At 43.0% G+C, this 8,883-nt stretch overlaps 1 long non-coding RNA gene across 1 annotated transcript in view; it reads right to left on the bottom strand.

Annotated features, from left to right (window-relative positions):
• LOC122463553 overlaps nt 1–8,599 on the bottom strand; it is a 30,012-nt gene extending 21,413 nt beyond the window's left edge. Inside the window, exon 1 of the long non-coding RNA XR_006287024.1 lies at nt 8,198–8,599. This is a non-coding gene — a long non-coding RNA (uncharacterized LOC122463553). The remainder of the gene's footprint in view (nt 1–8,197) is intronic.
• Between the last annotated feature and the right edge of the window lie 284 nt (nt 8,600–8,883).

The following is an 8,883-nucleotide window of genomic DNA, read 5'->3' on the forward strand; positions in this document are numbered from 1 at the left end:
TCTGTCCTGCCTTTCACTGCTGAGCTGCTTCTGCATCTCTCCAGTGTGATTTGTGTGCTGGCAACCTACTGTGCTGACCCATAGTCAGCACCCTCCCCTCTCCCCTTCCTATGCTGAGAACGTTGCTTGGCTGCGGCCACTGTTATTGCAGCTTGATCTAGGAGTGATAATACATGTACATGGCTGTGTGAATGCTTGTAGTGGCAAAATGCTGCATGGTCAGCACTTCCATATAGTCCGTCAAAGGCTGTAGCCTCAGCAAGGATTGATACTGTAACCCTCATAAGCTTACTTCCCCACTGAAGCAAGATGGACACAGGGCCCTGCTAAAAGTAATACCTGGATTGTTACCACAGTGCACCTCTCATTTATAAAGCATTACTTCTGGCTTTACACACAGGTGGCTCACGCAAGCTGTGCGAGTAACTAGGAACAATGAGATGAAACTCAGGCCTTGGAGATTTCATCACACTGGTAGTTGCATCTGTGCAAGCCCCTGGTATAAGCAGGCCAAGCGACGGTCTGCTAGGATTTGCCTCAGATTCTGCTCAACCCTGACTGTGACTGAGTTTCAAGACATGCCAAGTCTATCTACAGTGGAATTTGCATTGGCAGCAGTGTGGATTTGATTTAAATCACAAGTCAGGAAGACTTGATTTAATCATGGTTTTCTACATAAAAGTGCATTCTTGTTGGTTGTTATAACCTTAATACATATTCTTCACAACTCAGAGATAGATGTAGGTTTCATTTTTAGAAGGTACACACTATACATTTTTAAATAGTGATTTATTTTGAAAACTTTTCAGATGAGTTTTACAGCTATATCAGAAAATGAATGATTGTTTGGTTATTTCATTTACCAAAGGTAACTGAAGCAGATATTTATGAAGTCATTGGGAGGTGAACTATCTCCAATTCAACAGTTAATCATTAATATTTGGAGGATTTTCTTGCCAGGCTGTATTAGGAGGAGAACATCACCAGACAGACATTTAAATTGTTTTAACTAAAACAACAACATTAAGTACTCTGGATTTTTTTGTTCAAACAGCAAACATATAATATTTTAACAAAACAAGCATATGTCCCTCCCTTCTCACATTTATCTCCAGACTTCTTCTCCTTATCCAGATCTATTCCGCCCCCAACAATCTTCTGTTCATTGAACTTTCTGAAACTTTGCACTCTTAGAGAGAGGTAAGGGATTGACTCTGTACACAAATTTGCCAAGGGACAACAGAGTTGATGTCTGTTATTTCTCACTTCTATATATTATTTATTTATTTTAAAACATTTTTTGCTGTTAACAGGCATGTTATCTCTGGAGACACAAATCCACAGTTTGAGAACTGCAAAACTAAGCATCTCTGATGGTATGTTCTAGACTGAGCATCGAGTCCCGTTGGGTAGATAGAAAGATTAACCTAAATAATCTATACAGGAGCCCCTGGAACCCCATAAGGTTGGGTCCCTAATCCATGAACTATTGGAACTCATTTACAAGACTTTTCTTAAACATTACATGAATGTATTGTCTCATACTTTAGAATTAGAATTTATAATCCCTATTCCACGATGAGATATCTTTGAGCTATAATGTATCTTAATTAAAACTATCTTTAGATAGTTTTTTTCCTCAAAAAGCGTTTTATCAAAAAAATCTGATTTAAATTAAAAAAATCCGATTTTAAAATTTTTTAAAAAAAATCATTGATTTGTATTCACCCTGATTGGCAGTGCTGGCCATTAATGGCTATAACCAGGACAGATCTCCAGAATGCCTTAATAAGATCTCAGAATGTGCAACAGTCTCCAAGGGAACTAACAGGCACTATCAGAGTCATTTAAAACTGGACTAGACAGAACAGACAGGGTGACAATCTCACAGTAGGCCATGGACTAGACTGCTCTAACAGGGCGTTCCCCTCTACAGAACGTGTGAGTTTTTGAGATTTGCTGTCACTCTGCAATGTGACACATACAGAGAAGAGATAAAGAGGTTTTAGTACCGTTATACAAGGCACTGGTGAGACCTCACCTGGAATACTGTGTGCAGTTCTGTTCTCCCGTGTTTAAGAAGGATGAATTCAAACTGGAACAGGTACAGAGAAGGGCTACTAGGATGATCCAAGGAATGGAAAACCTGTCTTATGAAAGGAGACTCAAGGAGCTTGGCTTGTTTAGCCTAAGTAAAAGAAGGTTGAGGGGAGATAGGATTACTCTCTATAAGTATATCAGAGGGATAAATACCAGAGAGGGAGAGGAATTATTTAAGCTCAGTACCAATGTGGACACAAGAACAAATGGATATAAACTGGTCATCGGGAAGTTTAGACTTGAAATTAGACGAAGGTTTCTAACCATCAGAGGAGTGAAGTTTTGGAACAGCTGTCCAAGGGAAGCAGTGGGGGCAAAAGACATTTCTGGCTTTAAGATTAAACTCGATAAGTTTATGGAGGAGATGGTATGATAGGATAATATGATTTTGGTAATTAATTGATCTTTAACTATTCATGGTAAATAGGCCCAATGGCCTGTGATGGGATGTTAGATGGGGTGGGATCTGAGTTACTACAGAAAATTCTTTCCTGGGTATCTGGCTGGGGAATCTTGCCCATATGCTCAGGGTTTAGCTGATCACCATATTTGGGGTCGGGAAGGAATTTTCCTCCAGGGCAGATTGGAAGAGGCCCTGGAGGTTTTTCTCCTTCCTCTGTAGCATGGGGTACGGGTCACTTGCTGGAGGATTCTCTGTTCCTTGAAGTCTTTAAACCACGATTTGAGGACTTCAATAGCTCAGACATAGGTGAGAGGTTTTTCGCAGGAGTGGGTGGGTGAGATTCTGTGGCCTGCGTCATGCAGGAGGTTGGACTAGATGATCATAATGGTCCCTTCTGACCTTAGTATCTGTGAATCTATGAAAGTTGTCACTGTAGCTTCTCTACTGACATACAAATAGCCCTGTCCAAGAAGAAATTTAATCTAGAAAAAACTCATGAATTTAAACAGGTGGCTTGAAGGTGGAGGTTAATATATTAGGAATGGAATCTCCTAATTCCTATTTAGCGCCCCCCTCTCATTGCCACTGTAAGGCTTGGTGGAATCTGGATAGTGAGCGAGAAGGGATGGAGACACAGAAGTCCCCTTTACAGACTACACACCATATAACATCTACCTGCTCACCAGGGGACTAGGCCTGCTATATCCCATGCTGAAATGCAGACAGGTCAGCGAACCAGGGATTACTTTTGCAATGGGAGAGCATCGTTGCAAGGAAAGGAATTAGAGCAACATTCAGAAGAGGTGAAGGAGATGAAAGGGTTATTGAAGGGGACAATGTCGCAGTCACCTCTGACCCTTCCTGGTCTCTCTGAGCACAACCCTACTAGATCTCAGGCTCCACCTGTCTCTTGGAGTGGAATCATGCGAAACTCCCACTCTCCGTCGGGGCCCTGCGTTGCAGTCCCCTGGTACTAATCGTGATTGCCTCAGCAGGTCTGACTCAGTTCCAAATCCTGCAATTCTGTTCCCTCCATGGCAATAACAGTAGTAATCTGTGACCAAAACCAAGAATCGTTTATTTATAACCAAAGCATTTCAGAGAAAACAGGTTTTAACAATAAAACAGATTATATGCGTGGCTGGTTAATCATCTTCCACATGGGGATCCTCGTAGAATTAATCCTTATTAACTCTTCCACAGAACCTCTCATCTCGGTATCAGCTTCTCTTCCTGATGGAGCTCAGCCCCTGACAACTCACCCCCCTCCACAGGAATCTAGTAACTTTTTTCACTGTTTATAGCCCTTTTCATGAGGTAACCCCCAGCTCTCACAAAGCAAGGTTTGCAACTTGTTGGAAACGGGATCTTAGAAGTGAATAGTTTGCCCTGTTGTCTTTCCAGTGTGTGTTTTGCTGGTCTTATTTGGAGAGCAATTGTGTCACTTTCCTGCACAGATTCCCACTAAATTTGAGCATTGTAGGTACATCATAAACATTCCAATATAAGTTAGATCAGTACACTCATACAGGAGATTCTGATAATCCAATATACAATAACTCCCCCTCACTGACCTGACCACATACAGTGTTCATAAAATTGTTACATCTCCGTATTTGTAACATTATTACATACCAGCTCCAAGTCTGTCCAGACAATAACCTTTTTCTTAATCAGATAAAACATTTCTCAATAAGACAGGGATTTATCAACTGGGGCAGCTCATGGGGAATAGGAGACTTTAGCCAGAAAACACATGGGAACAAAAGAACCCAGGCTTCTTCCTGAAAAATATAGAGAATTAATCTCTCTCTTCCATGAAGTCATATGTCTGCAGGGCTTGGTACACAAGAAATCTCTAAAATCTGCTGCATAAAGGGGAACAGGGAAAGAAATTGCACATTCTTTTCCTTGCCTCTATGACACCAACGACTTTTCAAACACAGCTGCAACCCTTTCGTGTCTACTTTTCCTATCTGAGTTGAAACAGCAAAGACAGACATCCTGGCTACCTCTATTCCAAACTCCAGTGCCAACAGGAGCAATTTTCCAGGCTCTTGCCTCAGAAAGGCAAGTCTGCATTTCAGTAAAACCATAACTAAAGATAAGACATGACTTTCTCCCCACAGCAGAATTCAGGGACTAAGAGAAACCAAAGAGTGACATGACAAAAGAGAAGGCTAAGGAGATTTGGGCTGATTGTGAAGAATAAAGGATAACACCCCTTTCCTCTGGAACAGCTGCACCCTGCTAGTTATTTGGTTTTGGAGCTTCTGGCTAGTGTGTTTCATTTATGAAAGGCCATAATTTGACAACCCTAGTGACTGCGGTCCTCTCTTTACCCACAGAGCAGTTATGACACAGTGCAAGTTCCTCCAGTTGACATGCGTCAGCCCTGCCATGAAAGAGCCACTACAAAGAGTGAAGGAGAAATGCATTCTCCAGGGCTGAGCTGATCATTGGCCACTCTGATGAAGCACGGGCTGTGGTAGCTTTTGTATGGACATCTGTTTGCTGCTGAGTCCCACCAAACTCATCTCAACAGCCATCTGAAGGTAAATGATTTCCTGCTATGACACAGAGGCCCATGGGTGCCAACTGGCAAAAGGTTCATTGTTCTTGCATTGTACATGCAACTCCTGTCTCAGACCTGACAAACTCACTACACAGAATACATGGCTTTCATGGCATTTATCCCTAAAGGGTAGCATGTGAGGTCTTTACTGAAAGCATGTAACTTATCAATATTCAAAATCACTGCAAGATGTGTGCCTGGTTGATATTTAAGGAATAATGTAACTATATTGAAAATTATGCCTTAGGGCCTTGAAATGAAAATGAGTCAACAGGACATCATATGTCTCATTGCTGGCCCATTCAAGTGGGTGTGGGGTAGCTGTCATCCCTCTTTGGCCAGCTGATTTTGTAATGTGCTGCTCAACTGTCCACCATAACAACAACCCAGAACAGTGGAAAACCATCAGAGAGAAACTATAAATGTCAAAGCCACTTGGCAGTGAAAAGGAATGACAAGAAGCAAGGGGGATCCCGTCTGTGAATAAAAGACAAAAGGCTGATTCAGTATATCATGGTGGAGAAAGACACAATCTGTGTCCATTCACTGAGGAGTGGGGTGCTTCATGAAAGACTGGGTTCTGACTCCTTGGGGCCAGCAAATGCAGCAAAACACTGAACTGCGGGGTGAGAATCAACTTTATTAGACTGGAAAGGTAAAGGGTAGACCCTAGATTGTGGTTTTCGATTTTGTTTAGTACGTAATCATTTGTTTCCATCCTCCACACTTGTTCCTTTCCATTTGAATCTCTATTCTTTCTGAAATAAATCTCCTTTTGTTTTATCATAATTGAACTCAAGAGCTACCTGTGATACAGGAGGGGTGGGCTAAGGTAAAACTGGGGTACACTGTTCCTTTGGGAAAAGAGGGTCTGGGATTTCTGTGGGTATCCAGTGATTAGGAGCGAGACACCACCAGAGGACATTTTGAAGCAGCTAAGGGGCATCTATTGTCAACCTACAGGGGAAAGGCAGGGCTCGTATTGCCCAGAGGAGTGTTCTTGAGTGGCTAATAGGCTGGTTGGATTAGGGGCTAACACTCAGCTGATACCGACAAGAATCCCTCACACAGGAGGCAACATGTTGCCTCACAGCTCTGGGGGTGGTGAACTCACTTTCACCACTACCAGTATGGAAGTGGAAGGCTCTTTACCCCATTCGCCGTGGTACCCATTATTGACAATTTAGAGTATTTTTAAATACATGCCGCTCCAAAGATTTGTTTCTGTCACAAAGAATAGTAAGCACATGCCATGGACATTGATTTCCTCTGGCTCACATTAGAAGCACGTAAATGCAAGAGCTTGATGGGCACAGAACTATAGGAAAGCTGGAAGAGAGCAGCTAGGAACAGAACATTCAGTCCATCTCTCCCTACCCTTAAGTAGGACAGAGTTGTTCCCTACAGTGTGAGCGCTGATGCTTTAAGGCCGCCACTGATAGGGCTCCCCCTCCTTCTGCTGAAAGACTCTCCCACTGCTTGTTCTAGCTCAGGTCTTCTCTGCTATTCCCCCTACAATTTCCCTTGCCTCCTCATGGCCCTCCTTTGAATAATTAGATAAATATTCCCCTTCCCTCACTGGGGCTTACTCCCCTCGGGTACTTGTAGGTACCAGCTCTGTCTCTCCTGAGGACACAATCATACAAAGATCTTCTTGCAGGAAAGTCCCTGTTCCCTTGAGGATCATAACCATAGCCATAACCATAACCAGCGCTCAGCCCCTCTGTCTGCATTTCACTCTCCTTTCTCCTCCTCACCCAGTCCCTCTGGCCCCTGGAAAATTTATCTAACCTCCCTCTATTCATCACATGCTAGGAAGGGAAACTACTGATATAGTTTATGTTCTTGCTCAGTCAGCTCTACATCCTCTTAACAATACCCAGAGGATTCTTCCCTTTCAATCATGTTCTTGCTTCTGCATCAAGATGCCCCTCTCCCAGTCTAGCTGAAGCATTTACCACACACCCATGCTACAAACACTTTATAACCCCAGGTTAGGAATTTTTGAACCCTGGGTCCTAATGTGGGGCTCCAACGTCTACACTGCATTATGCAGGCCCAAGTCCACCCACCTGTATCCCAGACTTCCTAGTGCGCTATCAAACTATGGCTACTCTAGCCCTTTGTAGTGCAGTGTGGGAAAACTTGACTGTTCACCAAACTGGACCAGACCAGAGGACAAAGAAAGTTAGCCCATGGAATTGTGGGGTACTTTTGGCGGACTCTTAGAGCATGAGTCCAGTGGGGATGCATCTAACTGCAAAGCAACAGGCCTTGAACGCTGGGTCCCAGCTTGACTCAGGCTTGGACCCTCCATCCTTGTGGGATTCTGGGACCCTGGGTCCAAGCCCTGGATTAGCACAATTTGTGTATGGATTGAAAGGGGGTTAGGCTTGAGCCTCAGTTTGAACCCTGATCTTACATTGCAGTATAGACATACCATTAGGCCTTGCAGTGCTGAGCAAAGCAATGCTTAGGTACATTTAAAAATCTAAGCCCAAGACCCTTGATTTCTCCCAGGCTCTTGATTTCTCCCAGACGTGATTCTCTTTGCAAATATTTTGGTTTGCTTAATTCATTATTAGGAATACCTAGAAGCTATGGCCGAGAGCGGGGCCTCTATTAAGCTAGGCACTGTACAGACATGCAGTGAGAGTCACTGGCTTGAAGAGTTTATAATCTAAAAAACAATTACTACAAAGACATCTGGCAAACTGACTGTTGGACTAATTGTTATAAGATATATCGTGTTGTACTGAATTCAGCCTCAAATTGTGCTAAATGCTTATCCTTAGCATGGCATATTTTGGTCCATGATGGGGGTTTTAGGCTGAGATGGATCCCAATTTGTTAGAGAAATGTGTAAATTATTGTTGCTTTTTTAAAATGCCAAGTGTACTTCCTCCTACAAAAGGCGGTATGAGGAGATGTTTACAGAAAGTTGTCTGGAGTACGACAGGTAACATGAGGCTCTCCACGACGAGGTGCAGGGTCAAACTGAAGGAAGGAATATTTTAAAGTGTCATTTAGTTCCATGATAGCAGCCTGGTTCCCACAACAATAACAGACAAGACAGTCATTGGATGGGACAAAGGAAGTGTGACATTATTGACAGGAACTGTGACCATATAGATCATTGTTGCAACCAGGGTCCTATGGTTGCACCAGGTCTTGTACAGAGGAGGTCAAGTGGGGTGCCTATGGAAAGGTTGTCGTTTGCTGGGTATGATTATGCTGTCTGTATGTGTGTATCATTTTTGTATTTGAAGTTATGAATATTGGCTATGTACTTGTACCTCAATGTGTTTGATTCTAAGTAGCCTCAGTGAAGCATTTGGACAGCTTCTGGAGAAAGGACTATTCTCAGTAAGTGCCCAATCAAAAAACACTTTACTGACAATGAACTCCGGGAGATTCCAATCCACATCTGAGCTTTCCTGGGAAGGTTCAAACTAACATGTAAACAATGGCGTCAGCCTACAAAAAGCTGAATCATTCGTGGACATGTGACTTTCCCAGATGGCTACAAACTCCATCTTGTTGCTATGATTTTTCACAGAAGAACAAAGGGGTTTCTGCCCACAAGAGAAGGAATATAAAAGGCCCTGGAAACCCCTCCATTTTGTCTTCAGCTGGCTTAAGAGATGGCCTCTCCACCCCAAAGAGATGCCTGAAAGAAACTGGAACAAAGGACAGTAACTATGGGGGTGTGAGTGATTGCTGGACCGGGCCATAAACTACAACGTTGGTCTGAAAGGGATTAGGCCCAAACTAGCAGAGAAAATGGGCTCAGAGGTAGTCTCAG

This window comes from Chelonia mydas, chromosome 22, assembly GCF_015237465.2.
Source record: "Chelonia mydas isolate rCheMyd1 chromosome 22, rCheMyd1.pri.v2, whole genome shotgun sequence".
In the NCBI taxonomy this organism is placed as follows: Eukaryota; Metazoa; Chordata; order Testudines; family Cheloniidae; genus Chelonia; species Chelonia mydas.